General features: G+C 40.2%; 1 long non-coding RNA gene across 1 annotated transcript; it reads left to right on the forward strand.

Moving 5' to 3' along the window:
* The first annotated feature begins 5,717 nt into the window (after window positions 1–5,717).
* On the forward strand, window positions 5,718–15,580 carry LOC141580730 (uncharacterized). The gene is made up of 3 exons (XR_012513021.1): window positions 5,718–5,794; window positions 11,920–12,004; window positions 15,036–15,580. It is a non-coding gene; the product is annotated as an uncharacterized LOC141580730 (long non-coding RNA).
* Window positions 15,581–21,407: the final 5,827 nt, after the last annotated feature.

Consider the following 21,407-nt stretch of genomic DNA (forward strand, 5'->3'; position numbering starts at 1 on the left):
GCTCAGTGACTAGTGGCTGATGCCACCGAGATTATTGCAAAGGCAGTTCCACACACTGGTGAGGACATGAGCTCTAGGTGAGACCACCCTGGGAAGATTCTGAGCTCCCTCACTGACCAGCTGGAGAACTATGGCAATCTCTTGACTTCTACATGCCTTAGTTTACTTATCAGTAAAATGGGGATAATGCTAGTATTTACCTCATAGAGTTGTTGCTAAGATTAAATGAGCTAATGTTGGTTAAGTGATATGTGTCTGGCCCATAGTGGTCAGCACTCGACACATGTTAGGTGCTGCTATCGACAAGAATGGTGATAAACACAAAGCAAGTATGTCCTGGAGGCTCAGAGTCTTCTTTCCCATCACTGGACAGTCTCTCACTGTCCAACCCTGTTAGGTTGAAAGAGATATGGAACAGGACTCCCTTCTTCCTCCTGCTCAGACAGATAAAAGGGAAGAGGTTTTATTCCGTGTCCCAGGTGCCCCTGCTGGAAAGTTGAGGCCCAAGACTCGCACGTCTCTGGTTTCAAGACCCATGTTCTTTCCTCTTCAGGTGGCTCCAAGACCCTGGCCCAGTAGTCGGTGATGTGGACTGAGTGTCACTTGCCCGCAGCTTGGATAAGCCCCACGAGAGGGAAGAGGGCAAGCACAGGGACTCCTGAGTGGAATTTGAAACCTGACATGGTCTAGTGGGCACCAGGTGGTGGCGAACCTGGAAGTCGCAGAACATGGGGGGGTCTCTGGGGGTTGGCACTACTGAGACTTTTCAGCAGAATTCTTTCTTTCTGAAAGGGGCAGGGAGTAAAGTGCTCTCTGCAAATCATCTTCCACTGAGCCAGTGGTAGTTGAGGGACACCCAATCTCTTAGTGCCAGCTGCAGATGTTACAGAGAGGTGGTTCATTAAAGGAGCCACACAACCCTTCTCAGAGACCCACATTTAAAGTGCCAATTGCTGGCTGAGCACAGTGGCTCATGCCTGTAATCTCAGCACTTTGTGAGGCCAAGGTGGCTGGATCGTTTGAGGTCAGGAGTTCGAGACCAGCCTGGCCAATATGGTGAAACTCCATCTCTACTAAAAATACAAAAATTAGCTTGTTGTGGTGATGGTGCCTGTAATCCCAGCTACTCTGAAGGCTGAGGCATGAGAATCACTTGAACCCAGGAGGCAGAGATTGCAGTGAGCCAAGATTGTGCCACTGTGTTCCAGCCTGGACAATAGAGCGAGACTCAGTGTCAATAAATAAATAAATAAATAAATAAATAAATAAACTGCCAATTGCCATGGGAGAGTCATCAGCATAAACCTTTATGCATATGTTAAGAGCAAATCACAAATTAGTTGGCCGCTGCTTGAAAATTAGAATGACACTCAAATGATGAAGACACTGTATGTGTTGGGGAGAAGGGATAGGAAGTAGACGTCTTCACACGCAGCTGATGGAGCAAATCAACTCGAGGACAATTGGATAAAATCTTTCTCTAACCTCAACAACGTACAAATGTCTATCCAGCTATTCTCTTCCAGGAAGGTTTCCTAAGGAAATAACTAAGGACGAAGGCAAAGGTTTTGCTGTAGGATATTTATTGGAACATTGTTCACAGCAGCACAAAGTATTTGGAAACAATTTAATTGTCCACCATTGGGAGACTAGTTACATTAATTATGGTGCAGCCATACAATGGAATACTGTGGAGCCATTAAGATATTATAAAAGCATATTTATTGACCTGGAAAGATGTTCATGATTCATTATTGAGTGAAAAAAAAAAAGAGGCTATAAAGCGGTCTGTATGTTACATGATTTTCAAGAAAAAAAATATACATACATGCACACTTTGTAGGTAGGGAGAGCATTTTTTTTACAGAGGACTTTGCTCGGGGGACATGTATTATGGGGCCTTATGCGGAATGTTTCTGCATTATTGCAGTATAGCTTTTTCACATAACATGTTTTTACTTCACTGGAAAGGGTGGGGGAGGTACAAACCTAGGGGCCTAAGTGGGAAAATAGGTGTGTTTGTGTGTATATATCAACCAAAAATGTTATCGCTAGCAACTGGGATTTTGATAATTTTTATTGCCTTATTTTTTCTTTTTTTATTTCGAGATGGTGCCCCGCCTTGTTGCCCAGGCTGGAATGCAGTGGTGAGATCTCAGCCCACTGCAGCCTCCACCTCCCAGGTTCAAGTGATTCTCCTGCCTCAGTCACCCAAGTACATGGGATTACAGGCATCTGCTGCCATACCTGGCTAATTTTTGTATTTTTAGTAGGGATGGGGTTTCACCATGTTGGCCATGATGGTTTTGAACTCCTGACCTCAGGTGATCCACCAACCTTGGCCTTCCGAAGTGCTGGGATTACAAGCATGAGCCACTCCACCCGGCCTATTATCTTTTTTTTTTTTTCCTCTGTATTTTTGTAGTGATTATGTACTTATTTTGAAAATTTTAAAGTCTTTTTGTCATTTTTGAAGACTAATGGAAATCTAGATGGCCAGAGTTCTACGAGACTTGGAAGGGAGGGGAGGGGAGGTTGCCTCAGAATGTCATCTGCAGTCCCTCAGGGACCAACGCCCCTGACATTTCCAGACACTCTCTTGGACACATGCCACCAATTGCCAGGCCTTCTTTTTCATGGTCACATCTCCTTGGGGTGATGGTATGGACAAGTACCATGTGCTAGGTTCTGTTTCTGGACAGTCACTGGGTCTCTGCCACATGGCTGCCTCATTTTTGGTTAGGGCTGGAAAAGAGAAAAAAAAAAAACAAGGGAAACCAAAACCACTGCTGCGCCAGAGAAATGTGAATGGGAACCAGAGGGAATAGCTCCAGGCCCCAGTACACAGGAAAGAGAGAAGTTCAACCCAAGGCAGCATGCAGAAAAGACAGCTGCTGCCCGTGAGTGTGTGTTTTAGCTGCAGCCAATATTTTATGAAAATGTCGCCGGAAAATGCCATTAAATATAAGCAATATAAAAATAAATAAATATAAAGTAAATAAAAGAGACCATGATAACTATTAGAATATAAATAAGTTATACTGAATAAGCATATTATACCAAACGTTTGTGTTAGAGGAACTCTATATAACACTAAAGCATTTTTTTTCTTTTTAAAATTTTACATCACAGTAAGATAACTGTGGCTTGTATTTGGGCAAGAGGTAAGGCATATTTTGACATATATGCATATATATATATATGTATATATATTCAGCACCTATGATTGGGGGACACAGTTACATCTTCTGAGGGTAATTCTGATTCCTTCTTTCTTTTTATTTTTTGCCCTGTTTTTTAATTAATCTTTTTACTTTGATATAATTGTAGATCTTGTCTACCTCTACCCAGTTCTCTAATCCTGCGCTGTCATACAATACAACCAGGATATTGACACTCGGTGCATTCAAGATACAGAATATTTCCATCACCACAAGGATTCCTCATGTTGAACTTTTATAGCCACACCTACTTCTTCTCTTCTCTCTTTAATCCCTGGAAGCCACTAATCTGTTCTTAATCTCTATAATTTTGTCATTTCTTTTTTTTTTAACTTTAAGTTCTGGGATACATGTGCAGAATGTGCCCCTTTGTTACATAGATATACATGTGCCGTGGTGGTTTGCTGCACCTGTCAACCCATCATGAAGGTTTTAAACCCTGAATGCATTAAGTGTTTGCCCTAATGCTCTCCCTCCCCTTGACCCCCACCCCTGACAGGCAGATCACTTGATCTAAGGAGACTTTAAAAATTTCCTTGTGTCCATGTGTTCTCATCATTCAACTCCCACTTAAGAGTGAGAACATGCGGTGTTTCGTTTTCTGTTTCTGTATTAGTTTGCTAAGAATGATGGCTTCCAGCTTCATCCATATCTCTGCAAAGGACATAAACTCATTCTTTTTTATGGTTGCATAGTATTACAGGGTGTGTATGTGCCACATTTTCTTTAGCCAGTCTATCATTGATGGGCATTTGGGTTGGTTCCAAATTTTCATTTGCTAATGTAAATAGTGCTGCAATAAACATACGTGTGTATGTGTCTTTATAATAGAATGATTTATAATCCTTTGGTTATATACCCAGTAATGGAACTGGTGGGTCAAATGGAATTTCTGATTATATAGAAATGGAATCATGCAGTGTGTAACCTTTTGGGATTAGCTTTTTCTCTTCAGCACAATTCCTTTGAGATTCATCCAGAAGGTTGTTTGTTTCAGTATTTCATTCCTTTTTAGTGCTAACTGTATCTCATGGTATGAATGTACCAGTTTGTTTAACCACTCGCCTGTTGAAGAAAATCTGAGTTGTTTTCAGTTTTTGGTGATTACAGATAAAGCCGCTGTAAATGTTCATTTACAGATTTTTCTATGAACACAAGCTTTTCTTCCTCTTGGTTGCATGGCCAAAACTATAATTGCTGGGTCATGTAATTGTTGGATGTTTAGTTTTTAAAGAAACTGCTAAACTGTTTTTACCAATTAGCTGCACCATTTTACATTCCTACCAGCAATGTATGAAAGGTTCCATTTCTCCGGATCCTCATCAGCATTTGATGTTACTTTGTTTTATTTTAGCTATTTTGATAGGCGTATGATGGATATCTAATTGTGGTTTTGTGTTGAACATCTTTTCATGTGTTTATTTGTCATCTGTATACCTTCTTTTGTGAAATGTTTCTTCACATCTTCTGTCTAGATGCTAGTTGAATTGTTTGCTTTTTTTTTTGAAATGGAGTCTCTCTTTTTGCCCAGGCTGGAGTGCAGTGGTGCAATCCCGGCCCATTGCAACCTCCACCTCTCAGGTTCAAGCGATTCTCCTGCCTCAGCCTCCTGAGTAGCTGGAATTACAGGCACCTGCCACCACACCCGGCTAATTTTTGTACTTTTAATAGAGACGGGATTTCACCATATTGGCTAGGCTACGTTAGAAATCCTGACCTCATGATCCACCTGCCTCGGCCTCCCAAAGTGCTGGGATTATAGGCGTGAGCCACCGAAACTGTTTTTTTTTTTTTTTAACTGTTGAGGTTAGAGAGTTTTTTTTATACATTCCAGATACTAGTCCTTTATCAGATATGTGGTTTGCAAATGTTTTCTCCCAGTCAGTAGCTGATCTTTTCATCCTCTTAACAGGGGCTTTCATGCAGGAAATACTTTTAATTTTGATGGAACTCAGTGTATCAGTTTTTCCTTTTAGGAATCATGCTTTTTATGTCAAGTCTATGAACTCTGCCTAGTCCTAGATCCTAAAGGTTTTCTCCTACGTTTGTTTCTAAAAGTTTTATATGTTTATATTTTATCTATAAGTCAGTGATCCATTTTGAGTTAATTTTTATAAAAATGATGATGCCCAATTGCTCCAGCACCATTTATTGAAAAAGCTATCCTGGGAGGGCCAGTTTCATTTTAGAGTATTTTTATACTTTTGGAGAATCACTAGAATTTCTGAATGTATACAGAAGTTTTAAAGAAAAGGCTATCTTTCCTCCATTGAATTGCATTTGCACCTTTGTCAAAAATCACTTGAGCATATTCGTGTTGGTCTATTGCTAGATTCTTTACTGTCTTATTAATCTACATTTCTATTCATCTGCCAATACCACACAGTTTTGATTACTCTGTGTGTGTGCATAAATTTACTTCTTTTTTTTTTCTTTTTTTTTTTTTTTGAGACAGAGTCTCACTCTGTCTCCCAGGCTAGAGTGAAGTGGCATGATCTTGGCTCATTGCAACCTCTGCCTCCTGGATTCAAGTGATTATCCTGCCTCAGCCTCCTGAGAAGCAGGGCCTACAGGTACATACCACCACCTTTGGCTAATTTTTGTACTTTTAGCAGAGACAGGATTTCACCCTGTTGGTTAGGCTGGTTTGGAACTCCTGAGATCAAGTAATCTGCCTGCCTCAGTCTCCCAAAGTCCTGAGATTACAGGCATGAGCCGCTGCGCCTGGCCAATTTTCAAGATTTTCAAGGTTTACTGTATGTTACAAAGGAAACCAAAACTGTTGCTGTGCAGGAGAGCCATGAATGTGAAACGTAGGTGATGGATACTGGTCCCAATATGCAGGTGTATATGTGTGTTTATATACATACATATGTAAATGTGCATAGTCATGTACCATATAACATTTTGGTCAACCATGGACTGCATGAATGATAGTAATGCCATAAGATTATAATATTGTGTTTTTATAGTAACTTTTCTAGGTTTATATACACAAACATTTACTATTATGTTACAATTGCCTACAATATTCAGTACAGTAACAGTCCGTACAGGTTTGTAGCCTAGGAGCAATAGGCTGTACCATCTAACGTAGATGTGTAATAGGCTTTGACAGCTAGGATTGGGTACGTGCACTCTATGATGTTCACACAATTATGAAATTGCCTTATGATTCATTTCTCAGAAAGTATTTCTGTCATTAAGTGACATATGACTGCATACACACACACACACACACACACACACACACACAGTCTTAAAATCTGGTTTGAAATCAAGTAGATTGATTCCTACCAGTTTATACTTTTTAATTCAAAATTGTTTTAGGTCTTTTAATTCATTTACCTTTCTTTATAAATTTTAGAATAATTTTGTTCATATTTATAAAACATCTTTCCAGGATCTTGATAGGAAATGCATTAAATCTGTGTCTCAATTTAGGTAGAAAAGACATTTTTACTATGTTTGAGTCTTCCAATCCATTAACATGGCATGTTTCTCATTTATTTAGATTTTCTTTGGTATCTTTCATAAGCATTGTGTCATATTCAGCATCTAGTCCAGCACTGTTTGTTTTGTACCTAAGCATTTCTTTAAAGAAAAAATTTGTCAACTTTATTGATTTTTTTCCAAGAAACAACTCTTTATTTTGTAGATTTTCTCTATATTTTGTAATCTAAATTTTGTTTATTTCTACCCTTTATTATTTTCTTCCTACTGCTTACTTTGGACTATTTTATTCTTCTTTTTCTAGGTTTGTGAGATGAGAGCTTGTTGATTTCAGGCTTTCGTCTTTCCTAATGTATTCATTTAGAGCTATAAACTTCCTGCAACACTGTTTTAGCGTCTCCTCAGAAATTTTGATATATTGCATTTTTAATTTTCATTCAGTTCAATGTATTTTTTAATTTCCCTTGTGTCTTCCTCTTTGATCCATGGATTATATGGAAATGTGTTTAGTTTGCAAATGTTTGAAGATTTTCCTGTTATCTATTATTAATTTCTAGTTTGATTCTATGACAGTTGAATAACACACTTCATAGAATTTTATAATTTTATATTTGCTGAACTTTTTTTCATCCCAGAATATCATCTATCTTGATATCTTTCATGGCCACTTGAAAAGAATGTGTATCCTACTAGAGTTGGGTAGAGTGTTGACTAAATGTTAATCAGATCTTGTTTGTTGAGGATGCTACTGAATTATTCTATATTCTTGCTGATTTTCTGTCTAGCTGTTCTGTCAATTATTGGGATAAGGTTACTGAGATCTACAAGTACAATATTGAATTTATCTATTTCTCTTTTCATTTTTAGCTTTATGTATTTTGCAGCTCTGTTGTTTGGTGCATGTACATTTAGGACTGATATGTCTTCCTTCCTTATGCTGCTCTATCTCTTGTGCTTTTTATCCTGTGAAGTATACTTTATCTGATATTCAAATAGCCATATCTGCTTTTCTTTGAGTAAACTTGCATGATATACATCTTTTTTCATCTTTTTACTGTCAACCTGCTTATAGAGTTTCATTTGAAGTGAGGTGTTTTTTGTTGTTGTTGTTTGTTTGTTTGCTTGAGACCGGCTCTCACTCCAAGGTTGGAGTACAGTGGCATGATCTAAGCTCACGACAGCCTCCACCTTCCAGGTTCAAGCAATTCTTCCACCTCAGCCTCTCGATTAGCTGGGACTACAGGTGTGTGCCACCATACCTGGCTAGCTTTTGTATTTTTTGTAGAAACTGGGTTTCATCATGTTGCCCAGCCTGGTCTCAAACTCCTGAGCTCAAGCATTTGGCCTGCTTAGGCCTCCAAAGTGCTGGGATTACAGGCATGAGCTATCATGTGCAACCCGAAGTGAGTTTCTTGTAGACAGCAAGTTTGGTCATGTTTTTAAATCCATTCTGTCAATCTGTATCTTTTAATTGGTGTATTACACAAATTATATTGAATGTAATTCATGATATATTAGACTTAATTCTGCCTGTTTTTCAGTCTGTTTTCTGTTTGTTTTTCATTTTTTAGAATTTTATTTTTATTTCTTTACAGTATTTTTGAGAATATCTTTGTGTAGCTTTTTATGGAGTCTCATTGCAGTCTACTTATATCATCACTTTACCAGTTCCTATGAAGCATAGTACCCTTACCTCTCTTTACATATCTTTATCCTCTCCCATTCTTTGCCATTTTCCATATATACCATGTAGTTAAGAGAATTATGTATCCTGTGATATAGTTAGCTTAACTATTTCGTCTACATACATTTAGATCAATGTCAGACAGTTTTATTTTCTTTCACCATCAAATTTAATTTTAAAAATTCAAGAGGAGAAGGAAAGCCTAGTATATCTACATATATTTTTGCTTACCATGTTCTTTCTTCCTGGTGTTTCAAAGTTCCTTTTTTTTTTTTTTCCAAATCATTTACTTTCTTTTTAGAAAACTTTTTAAGCCATTCGTTTAGGGTCTGTCTTCTGGTGACAAATTCTCTTAGCTTTCCTCATCTGAGAATGTCTTGATACTGTCTTCATTCCTGAAGGATATTTTCTATAGGCATAGGATTCTCAGGTGACAGCTCTTTCAGCACTTGAAAAAGATTATGCCACTTCCTTCTGGCCTCATGGTTTTTGATAAGAAATATACTCTCATTTGAATTGTTTTTTTCCTACAGATAAAGTAAAATTTTTCTCTTGTTACTTTCAAGACTTTGTCATTAGTTTCCAGAAGCTTAGTTTATGGTGTAGGTTAATTATGGTGTATCTTGGAATGAATTTCTTTGGATTAACCCTATTTGGGTTCACTAAGCTATGTGAATCTGTAGGTTTATGTCTCTTGACAAATTTGGGAAGTTGTCAATCGTTATTTCTTAAAATACTTTTCCAGCCTTGCTCTTTTTCTCCTCTCATTCTGGAACTTCAATGATACGAATGTTAAATCATTTATATAATCCCATAAGGCTCTGCTCTTTTGTTCAGTATATTTTTCTCTCATTTGTTTAGTTGAGTAATTTTATTGTCCTGTCTTCCAGCTTCCCGCCTTTTTTTTTTTTATTTCTGTCTCCTCCATTCTGCTATTAAACCTATCTACTTAGCTATTTACTTTTGTTACTATACTTTTTAGTTCTAAAACTTCCATTTGGTTCTTTTTTATGTCTTTTTTCTTTTTTTTTTGCTGAGGCTTTCTATTTATTCATATATTTTCAGCATGTTTGTAATTCTTCACTGAAGCATTTTATCATAGCTATTGCTCTTTCATCTAAGCATTGTCAACTTTTTAAATTAATTATTTTTAAAATCGACAAACACAAGTTGTATAATGTCCAAAATGTTGTTCTGTATATATGTATATATACACAATATGTATACATTGTGAAATGACTAAATCAAGTAAACTAACATATTCATTACTTCATATATTTATCACTTTTTGTGGTAAGAACACATAAAATCTACTGTTAGCAATTTTCAACTATACAGTATATTGCTATTAACTATAAGCACCATATTGTAAATAGATTTCTTCAATGTGTTCTTCCTATCTAACTGAATTTTTTGTTTTTTTTTTGTTTTTTTTGAAATGGAATCTTGCTCTGTTGCCCAGGCTGGAGTGCAGGAGCACAATCTAGGCTCACTGCAACCTCCACCTCCCCAGTTCAAGTGATTCTCGTGCCTCAGCCTCCTGAGTAGCTGGGATTACAGGCGTGCACCACCATGCCTGGCTAATTCTTGTATTTTTGGTAGAGACAAGCTTTTACCATGTTGTCCAGGCTTGTCTTGAACTCCTGACCTAAGGTGATCTGCTCACCTCGGCCTCCCAAAATGCTAGGATTACAGGCATGAGCCACCATGCCCAGCCCTAACAGAAATTTTATACTTTAGCCAGCATCTCCTCAATTCTCTCTCCTGCTCCCAACATCTTTTGATCGCCTTTTTCATTTGGTTTGAGATCTTGCTGGTTCTTAGAATGACGAATGATTTTTTATGGAAACCAGGACATTTTCCTGTTATGTTATAAGGCTCTGCATTTTATTTAGACCTTCTATTTCATTTGGCTTTCTTTAACACCACCATGGCAGGGGAAGAAAAGGACTGCCTTGTTATTGCTAGGTGGAGATAGAAGTTCAGGTTCCCCTGTTAGTCTCCGTGGACACCTGAGGGGGCACTTTGTTAAACTGTGCAAGAATGGGAGTGCCCCTGTGGTCTCCAGTAACCACAGTGGGGAGGGCCCTTATTACTAGCTGGTGAGATTGAAGGCCATAGCTCCCTGTTCTGCCTTTTCTGACATCATTCTGGTTGAGGAGTTGGGAAGGCGTGTTACAGCCTGGCTAGGGTGGAAATTGAGGCTCCCCACTTGGACTTTTCTGGTGAGAGTGTGGGTGGGGTCACAGTTTCTCTGTGGTGCTTGGCTGGAGTAGAGTGGTTATTATCTAAAAGTTTTTGTCTTGCTAGGCTGTCCCTTTCCTGGTCCTTTGACTAGAGAGAATAGGCTTTTGTTGAGACTGTTCTTGCGTGCACTTCTTGGTATATCCAGGTTGCTGGCTTCTTCAGCTCCAAATCTGGAACATATGAGGCAAAAATAAAATCCAGAGAATTCATCACTGTGTTGTTCCTAGGCCTCTGAGATGTCTGGCCAGTCTTCCTTTCTCTCTCCACCTTTTAGAGTTATCTTATGCTTGTTTCATGTATAATGTCTAAGGTTTGAGGTTGTGCTTAGGAGGAATAGGGAAAAGTATGTCTACTCCTTCTTTTTTGAAAGCATAAATTCTTTCTGCCCCATTTTTACTTACACCTTCTAACCAAAGCAGAAACCCACTAAAATGTCAGTATCATTCCAACTTTCAGTGTAACTCATCAACATTTTTAAGTGATCAAAATCCTTTGCTAATAGAACGTCTCCACGAGATATTTTGGGCCCATCATTCCAGAGAGCTAATCAGGCCTGAATTATTCAAGTATCCTCTCTGGGTAAATCTGTTATTACAGTAAAATTAACCCCATCAAAGTGTGTTAAATCTCCATAGTTCAAAGAGAGAAGATAGTTTTACACTCCGAATGGCTGTCCTAAAAACACCAAAATGCTCAGCTGTTGGGTCTTGCTTTACCATGTCAAAACTCTGACTGGTGGCTAGTGATGTCCCCAAATTAAGTATCTGCAGCCCACATCCCACTTTTCCAATTTGATCTCCTGGAGATCTAGCCTAAATTCCTATTGTGTTTCTTTCAGCAAGGCAAGTGACCAAGATCGAATCAGAAACAAATCTCTGAATATTTTTAATAAAGAAGTTTCCTTTGAACTAGAGTCTTTTTAACTGTGTTTCCAGAGATTTCCTGTGCAGCTTCAAAAGGAGTTCATGACCACTTTGATTAGGACTTTATCTCAAATCCTAATGGAGACAGGCGTTTTCTCAGAATACCCATAAACATGAATGTTAGCCAGTTATATAGCCTTGTAAAAAAAAAAAAGCAACATAATCGCTCCTTGGGATCCACACTAATAAAATGATTTCATTCATTAGGGGTGAGAGGCAACTATTTATCCAGCTCTGAACCCTGTGATGGGAAAACTTCTGGAAACGCAGAGAACTTTTCTGTTGGTACCATGTTTGCTCTGAGGTTCGTCCTGATATTGAACAAACATGGACAAAATGCTGTCTGTTGCAACCAGATAATATATTGTCTTTTATTTCATTATTTTTTCAGTTATTTGGGGATTTGGAGAAAGAAGATGGCATGGGGGATGGTTAATGGAGACAGATGGCCAATGCAATTATCACTTGAAAAACAGGTTTGTCCTTCAAAAATGACAACAGTGGACTCTCAATGGCAGGTGAAATTTGAAAAAGGATTAGGAAAGGATTACCTAAGAGAAAAAGAACAGGTGCGTACAGGGTGCTCCAGTGACGGGGGAGGGGCCTCAACGTTTGAATGACACCCTCAAAATAGTCCTTTCGCATTTCAGTTCTATTTGCACTCTGGCCTTTGACAATGGTCAGTGCTGGGTGAGTCTGGGCTCATCTTAAAGGTGGGCAAAAGACAGAATGAGCAAAGAAGTTTCCCTCCATTCTTTGAAGGCAAAACAGAACTTAAAGATCATATGTTGTACTTTTTAGTAAAACAGATGTACAGATGTACCTGAAGAAAAGGCAGGAAATCCACTTCTTTCAAAGTTTTCCATTCTGCCTAAGCCCCAGTGCTCCTCTTTGCAACCCTGGGAATAGGTAGGGAAATAATTTTTTTTTCTTCTTTTTTTTGAGAAAGAGTCTTGCTCTGTGGCCCAGGCTGGAATGCAGTGGGATGATCTCTGCTCACTACAACCTCTGCCTCCTAGGTCCCAGTTCAAGCAATCCTCCTGCCTCAGCCACCTGAGTAGCTGGGACTACAGGCACATTGCCACCATTCCCAGCTGATTTTTGCATTTTTAGTAGAGACAGGGTTTCACCACGTTGGCCAGGATGGTCTAGATCTCTTAACATTGTGATCTGGTTAAGTGTTGGGATCCCAAGGTGCTGGGATTACAGGTGTGAGCCACAGTGCCCAGCCAAGAATCTTAATTATCTGGGGAAGGTGGCTGTAAAGTCAAGGCAAGAATATTTATAAGGGGGCCTATCAAGGAGTGTTATGGATGGAAGTAATCATCTGGCTCACACTCATTAAACAGATGAAGAGACTGAACCCTAAGAGATGCAATGACCTGCCTAAGGTCATGACAAGTTATTGGCAAAGTCACAGCTGGAAATCAGGGAGTCAGGTCCCTTTTATCCATCCCAGCCCTTTTCTTTATGCTATGAGTAACACTATTTTGGCTAGGCATGATGGTTCAAGCTTATAATCCCACCATTTTGGGAGGATGATGCAGGAGGATTGCTTGAGTCCATGAATTTGAGACCAGCCCAGGCAACAACATAGTGACCTGCATCTGTAGTTCCAGCTACTTAGAAGGCTGAGACAGGAGGATCACTTGAGCCCAGGAGTTTGAGGCTGCAGTGAACTATAATTGTGCCATTGCATTCCAGCCTGGGCAGCAGAGTGAGACCCTGTCTCAAATTTTCTTTTAAAAGAGTAATACTATTTTAACAGGCTTGGCCTATGTCTTTCCCTCAAAAGTGAAAGATGGGAATAGGGGGTTCTGAGCCCACATTCTGTTCAGCAGAGGGTCTCCTTTAGGAGCTCCAGGTCGTATAGTACTGCAGGCCTACCTGCATGGACCAATAGCCCCTGCTCTCCTTCTGCTGCCAAACCTTGGAAGATGAGGATCTGTAGGGGACCTCTGGGAAAGATAACAGCAATGAAATAATAAGAACCACTTATTGAGCCCTTTGTCCATGCCAGACAGTGGACTAAGTAAGCATTTTACAGGCATTATCTCATTTGATCCTCATGGTAATTTGTGAGGCGAGTATAATTGTCATTCCCATTTTGCAGAGGAAAAACTGAGGTTCAGAGGGGTTGTATAACTTGCCCAAGCTTATATACCTCCTTAGTAAATGACAGAAATAGAATTTGAACCCATCTCTGTCTGGCTCCAAACCTGAAGCTTTCGACCGTGTATTGTATGACTTCTCGATACAGACTTTACTCTGACATTCCCAAGTCACAGGAGAAATTTGGGTGCCTGCCTAACCACGTACACAAAGGAAATGAAATTTGACATGTGCTGGCTTTGCTGTTTCTGGAAGGAGTGGAAGGAGGTGTTAGTGGGAGGGTCGATGTCTCTGTTGGTACTGAGCTCCCTAGAGATGGTACTGGGCACTCTGGTGTAACCTTGAAAACACAATGGCTGCTCTACTCTGACTCTGGCTGACTTGGTTTCTGGGATGTGGCCCAGCAGAGCTCCCTGAAGGCAGAACTTTGGGTAGGTGAGGTTTGTCACAAGTCTCCATTCCCTTCCTACTTAGGGGTTGCCTACTCTGGGCCAAGCTCCATTTTCCCCCTAGAGCCTCCATGATGTTAGCTCCCTCTATCAGTGATTCCCGAGCACAGTTGGCCACTAGAATAACCTAGGAAGCCTTTTAAAATTGTTAGTATCTGGACCATATTTCAAGAGATTCTTATTTAATTATTCTCAGTTGTTTCCCAATTAAGGTTGCCAGATAATATATAGGATGCTCAGTTAAATTTCAATTTTGAATGACAATGAATAATTTTTAGCATAAATATGTTGCAGATATTACATGGGCCATATTTCTACTAAAACATGGTTTGTTGTTTATCTCAAATTTAAATTAACTCAGCATCCTGTATTTTCACTAGAAAAATTTGGCAATCCTATCCCCAAGTGATTCTGATGTACGGGCACAGGCTGAGAATCTGCCATATGCGATCAACAGACCTTGCAAATGCACTTAGCCATTACTCTCAGCTTTACAACCTCTGGCCAGAGCAGCAAATGCAAGCATTTCTTAGGATCTTCTGCGGATAATGGCCCAGAGTCTGCCCTCTAACTCAGCAGTGGGGCTAATCATGTGAAGGGAAAGGCAGATATGGTGAGAGGTCACTGTGGGTGCTCATGGGAGGTTGGTAATGTCTGATACATAACTGGAGGTGCTGCCTACTCCCTGGGCTGGTCCTGTGTGGGGTTCCTAGTGATTGAACAATGCTTATTGTATAGCTACTCTATACACGATGCTTGCTGGCCCATGCAGGGGATGGATACCATGGATGCTCCAGAAGAACTCACAACCTGGGAAGGGAGAATCCGAGTTTCCTTTACTAGAAATTTTAATTTACAGTCTAATGAGGATTAGATCTAAACAAGTACCCTTTTATGCACGTAAACCTAATTAGTAAGATTGCATACACTTATACCCAATCAACAGGTGCCTGGACAGAACTGAGTGAAGATATGTGCATCGTAAACAGGGAAAAGGAAAGTCTTGCTGTTTCAGACTGGAGACCAAGAAGCACTCCGGCTCTACCACTTACTAGCTATGCCATCTGGGTCATGGTATTTACTTTTCCTTCATCTCCATTTCTTCATCTGTAAAATGGAGGGATGATAATAGGTCATGGAGAGGTTATGAGGGTGAAGTGAAACTGTGCATGGAGTATGGATCCTGGAAGACCAGCCCACCTTAATAAAACAAATATCATGGCCGGGCACGGTGGCTCACCCCTGTAATGCCAGCACTTTGGGAGGCGGAGGCGGGCAGATCATGAGGTCGAGAGATCGAGACCATCCTGGCCAACATGGTGAAACTCTGTCTCTACTAAAAATACAGAAAAAAATAGCTGGGTGTGGTGGCGCGTGCCTGCAGTCCCAGCTACTCGGGAGGCTGAGGCAGGAGAATTGCTCTGGCACCTGGTGGCAGAGCAAGACTCTGTCTAAAAATAAATAAATAAATAAATCAAATACCACAATAAAGCCACTTACATGAATTTTTTGGTTTCCCAATATATATAGAAGTTATGTTTACATTATACCATATTTTATTAAGTGTATCATAGCCTTATGTCTAAAAATAAATGTACGAACATTAGTTAAAAAGACTTTATTGTGGCCAGGCACAGTGGCTCATGCCTGTAATCCCAGCACTTTAGGGGGTCGAGGCAGGCAGATCAACTGAGGTCAGAAGTTCAAGACCAGCCTGGCCAACATGGCAAAACTTTGTCTCTACTAAAAATACAAAAATTAGCCAGACTTGGTGGTGTGTACTTGTAGTCCCAGCTACTCAGGAGGCTGAGGCAGGAGAATCACTTCAAACCAGGAGGAGAAGTTTGCAGTGAGCTGAAATCATGACACCGCACTCCAGCCTGGGAGACAGAATGAGACTCCATCTCAAAAAAAAAAAAAAGAAAAGAAAAGAAAAGAAAAAGAAACTTTATTGCTAAAAAGTCCTAACAATCATCTAAGCTTTCAGGAAGTCATCATCTTTTTGCCAGTGGAGGGTCTTGCCTTGATGTTGATGGTTGCTGACTGATGAGGGTGGAGTGTCTGTGACAATTTCTTAAAATAAGACAACAAAGTGTGTTGCATTGATGGACTCTTCCTTTCACAAAAGATTTTTCTGCTTGATTGCACTTTACCCACATAGAACTTCTTTCAAAATTGGAGTCAATCCTCTTAAACCCAGTCATGGCTTTGTCAATAAGCTTATGTAATACTCAAATTTTTTTGTTGTCATTTCATCAATGTTCACAGAATCTTTACCAGCAGTAGTTTCCCTCCCAAGAAACCATTTTCTTTGCTCATCCAGAAGCAGCAACTCCTCATCTGTTCAAGTTTGATCATGAGACTGCAGCAATTCAGTCACGTCTTCAGGCTCCACTTCTAATTCTAGTTCTTTTGCTATTTCCACCACATCTGCCGTTACTCCCTTCACTGAAGTCTTGAACCCCTCAAAGTCATTCATGAGGATTAAAATCAACTTCTTCCAAACTCCTGTTCATGTTGACATTTTGCCTTCTTTTTTATGAATCACAAATACTCTTAATGGAGTCTAGAATGGTGAATCCTTTACAGCAGGTTTTCAATTTACTTTACCCAGACCCATCAGAAGAATCATAATCAGTGGCCGAGACAGGTTTATGAATTGTATTTCTGAAATAACGATTTGTAAGCTGAAATTACTCCTTGATCCATGACCTGAAGAATAGATGTATTAACAGACATGAAAATAAGATTAGTCTCCTTGTACATTTCCATCAGAGCTCTTGGATAGCCAGGTGTATTGTCAATGAGCAGCAATATTTTGAAAGGAATCTTTTTTTTTTTTTCTCAGCAATAGATCTCAACAGTGGACTTAAAAACATTCAATAAATAGATGTGCTGTCATCCAGGCTTTATTGTTCTATTTATAGAGCACCGGCACAGAGATTTTGCATCATTCTTAAGGTCGCTAGACTTTTCAGAATGGTAAACGAGCACTGAATTCAACTTAAAGTTACCAGCTGCATTAGCTCATCAGCCTTTATCAAGACAGTCAGCCTGGCTTTTGAAGCTTTGAAGCCAGGTATTGATTTGTCCTCTCTATGACTTCTTTAGCTATGAAAGTCCTGGATGGCATCTTCTTGCAGTAGATGACTGGTTCATCCACATTGAAAATCTGTTGTTTCATGTAGCCACCTTTATTCATTATCCTAAAATATAGCTGGATTCTTCTTGGTAACTTGCTGCAGCTTCTATACATTATGGAAAAGGCTATGTTGTTATGAAGATGGCTTCTTTTCTTAAATTCATGAACCAGTCTGCTAGCTTCCAACTTTTCTTCCGCAGCTTCCTCACTCCTGTTGGCCTTTATAGAATCAAATAGAGTTAGGGCTTTGCTCTGGATTAGGCTTTGGCTTAAGGAAATGTTCTGGCTGGTTTGATCTTCTATCCAGGCCACAAAAATGTTCTCCATAGCACCTATAAAGCTGTTTCACTTTCTTATTATTCACGTGTTCACGGGAGAAGCACCTTTAATTTCCTTCAATAACTTTTCCTTTGCATTTACAGCTTGGCTAACTGGTGCAAGAGGCCTAGCTTTCAACCTATCGAGGCTTTGTCACTAAGCTTAATCATTTCTAGCTTTTAATTTGAAGTGAAATACATGTGACTCTTCCTTTCACTTGATCACTTAGTGACCATTGTAGGGTTATTAATTGGGCTAATGTAATGTCGTTGTGTCTCAGGTAATAGGGAGGCCCCAGAAGAAGGAAAGAAATGGGAGAATAGCTGGTCCCCCATTATAAATTTTAAACGATTATAACACATGATGTAATATGTCTTGGTACTGTTTTGTGTTGTTTTCTCTGAGATAGAGTTTCACTCTTGTCGCCCACACTGGGGTGCAATGGCATGATCTTGGCTCACTGCAAGGAGCAGTCAGAACACACACATTTATTAAGTCTGTCATCTTTTGTGGGTGTGGTTCATGATGGCCCAAAAATCGCAATATAAAATTAAAGATCACTGACCGCAGATTACCATAGCAGATATAAGAATTATTTGAAAGTTTGAAATGTTTTGAGAATTACCAAAATGTGACACAGAAACACAAAGCGAGCACATGCTGTTGGAAAAATGGCCACCAGAAGACTTGCTCAGTGCAGGATTGGCACACATTTTCAATCTGTAAAAATGCAGCATCTTGGGAATGCAATAAAGCAAAGCACAATAAATGAGATGTGCCTGTATTAAGCATGCTATAAATATTAGCTCTTACAATTACAGCATCTCTAAGACAATATGGGACCACGTAACACATACTTATAATGCACTCAAAAGTGTCCATGTCCAAAGAATTTAAGAATAAAGCAACCAAGAGAAGACCTTTTCTTCAACAGCAGTTTAGTCTAGGATTTGATGGAGCCAAAATCTTTGAAGACTGTGAAACATGACACAGGAAATGGAGAAGAATTTCCCAATTCTGGTCTCCCTGTTGGCATTTTCTACTCAATTTTACTTTCACAACAATACAAAAAGTATCAAAAGTCAAGAGCAGGTTCTTGCAACTGTATGCCAGCATGTTATTCTCATGTGCCTGCCTGTCTGGGATGGGTGTTTTTAGGGTGTAGTTATATGGAAATAGCCTCTGATTATGTTTCTGACTTTTCCAGGTAGGTTATAATTTCAGACAGTTGTTTTGACGTGACTCTTTGGCAAGGCACACATATCTGTGAGATCTTCAGAACGCTGAATTAGAATGACATAAAAAAAATTTTAAGGCCGAGGCGGGTGGATCACGTGGTCAAGAGATCGAGACCATCCTGGTCAACATGGTGAAACCCTGTCTCTACTAAAAATACTAAAAATTAGCTGGGCATGGTGGCGCGTGCCTGTAATCCCAGCTACTCAGGAGGCTGAGGCAGGAGAATCGCTTGAACCCAGGAGGCGGAGGTTGCGGTGAGCCGAGATCACGCCATTGCACTCCAGCCTGGGTAACAAGAGTGAAACTCCGTCTCAAAAAAAAAAAAAAAAAAAAAAAAAATTTAAACTATTATAACACATGATGTAGTACAGGCATCCTCAGACTTTTTACACAGGGTGCCAGTTCACTGTCCCTCAGACCATTGGAGGGCTGCCACATACTGTGCTCCTCTCACTGACCACCAATGAAAGAGGTGCCCCTTCCTGAAGTGCAGCGGGGGGCTGGATAAATGGCCTCAGGGGGACGCATGCGGCCTGTGGGCCTTAGTTTGGGGATGCCTGGTATAGTATATCTTGGTACTCTTTTGTTTTGTTTTGTCTGAGATAGAGTTTCACTCTTGTCACCACGGTGGAGTGCAATGGTGTGATCTTGGCTCACTGCAACCTCCACCTTAGCCTCCTATATAGCTGAGATTATAAGCCTGTGCCACCACGCCTGGCTAATTTTGTATTTTTAGCAGAGATGGCGTTTCCCCATGTTTGCCACGTTGGTCTTGAACTCCTGACCTCAGGTTGCCCTCCTGCCTTGGCCTCCCAAAGTGGTGGGATTATAGGCTTGAGCCACCACGCCTGGCCTTGGTACTCTTGAATCATGCAAAGGGTCAGCTGTGCAAACAAAAATTAATTTCCAGTATAAGCAAGGAGAAAGAAAAGGGAAACACGATAGCAAACACTTCCTCAGTCTTATGACTATTTCTGCCGTGCATGGAGAGAGTATAGTTGTCCTGTATAAATCTTGCTACTCTGGCCCTAATTTGAGTTTACAATTTCATTGTCTAAAAGACACAGTGGGCCTGTTTTTGTATATACATCTACATGTGTATGCCTGGGTACCAAATAAGTCCTGTGAGGGTGGAAGGTTTTGACTGTTTGCTCGCTGTTGTGTCCCTGCACCTAGAATGAGCCTGGCACGTGGGAGGCTCTCAGCGTCCTCTGATGGAACGAATTAACGCATATGTAGGGTTTGTGCTCCTGGATCTGTTATCCCTGATAAACAAACTCACTTCAGTGCCCATCAACCTTTTCACCCATGAGAACTGAGCTTTGGATCAGGAAAGGAAGAGGAACAACTTATAGGCTACTGGTAGGAGAGACAGAAAAAGAGAAAGAGAAAATAGGCTTCAGAGGCGAGCACAGCGTGGGTGGTGAGCAGGTGTCCAGGCAGAAGGTCAAGAGCTAGAAGCAGCAGATTTTGTATATGCCCCAATGGTGGGGGGCTTTCTTACAGATTATTCAGTCTGGGGATCCTAGGCTCCTAGACTTGGAATGAGGCTTCTTCAATTTTTCTTTTCTTTCTTTCTTTCTTTTTTTTTTTTTTTTGTTTCCAAAAAAGAACCAATGGGAAGCAGTCTTTTCCAGAGATAAGGCAGATTGAGTGACCTAAAATGCAATGCCTATCTTTTTGCCTTGGGCTAGAATTTTACCAGCTTACTGTGGTGGTCACAATGGTTCTCCCATGCTGTTCTCCAAACTACCTCTGGGCAGTGACATCTTAGTCTGCAATTAATAAATATACGAGAGAAGAATTCATGAAGCTTTCTGGAATGGGGTAGAGAGGTAGACACTGTGGCAATGGAACACTCCCTTCATCAGGGAGGACACCAAGGCACCAGACTGTTCATTCAAAATTACACGGTGGTGCAGTAGAAGAGCTGGCCCCAAACCCTGATCTTCTAATTTCTTCTCCCACCTACTTGTCATTTTTGGTTTTGTTTTCCCTAGAAATCTTCCAGGACTCTTGTAGCCTGATTCTATCCTGACATGCACAGCATTCTTTACAGTTTCCAAAGTTGCTTCATGTACAGCCCCTTCAGCAAGGCAAGCATTGTTCTTCCCACCTCATCGATGACGACGCTGAGTATGAGAGGTTAAGTGACGTATACGGGTTCAGCTAGCTAATAATCAGGAGGAAAACCTCTGCCACCTGCAAACTACCTTGCCCTTTCATCTTCTGATGTCTAATATTTTACCATTAAAATTTGTTCCTTAAAGCTTAAGGCATTGGTCATCTTTAATTCCAAATGCCTCCAGGGAAAGTCATATTTAAGCTAGTATCAGTCACTGATACCTGCCACTTTTATGTACATAAATTTAGAATCTTTTGCTGAATTAATTTAAAAGTATGGAGATGTTAAAGGAACTGGGGCCTGAAAGACGGAGAAGACATCCTAGAATGGGGGAGAAGTGAGAAAAGCTCCATCTGACTTCTAATTTAGTCTCAGGCCACTGCCTTCACCGCCTGGTGATTTCTGAAAATTCTCCATTAGAGGCATCTTGTAACACAGGAGACCCATCTTGTCACCAGATCTGTCACCAGCAGTAAGGACAGGGGAAAGAGCAG

Source organism: Saimiri boliviensis, chromosome 12 (assembly GCF_048565385.1).
Source record: "Saimiri boliviensis isolate mSaiBol1 chromosome 12, mSaiBol1.pri, whole genome shotgun sequence".
NCBI classification, from domain to species: domain Eukaryota; kingdom Metazoa; phylum Chordata; class Mammalia; order Primates; family Cebidae; genus Saimiri; species Saimiri boliviensis.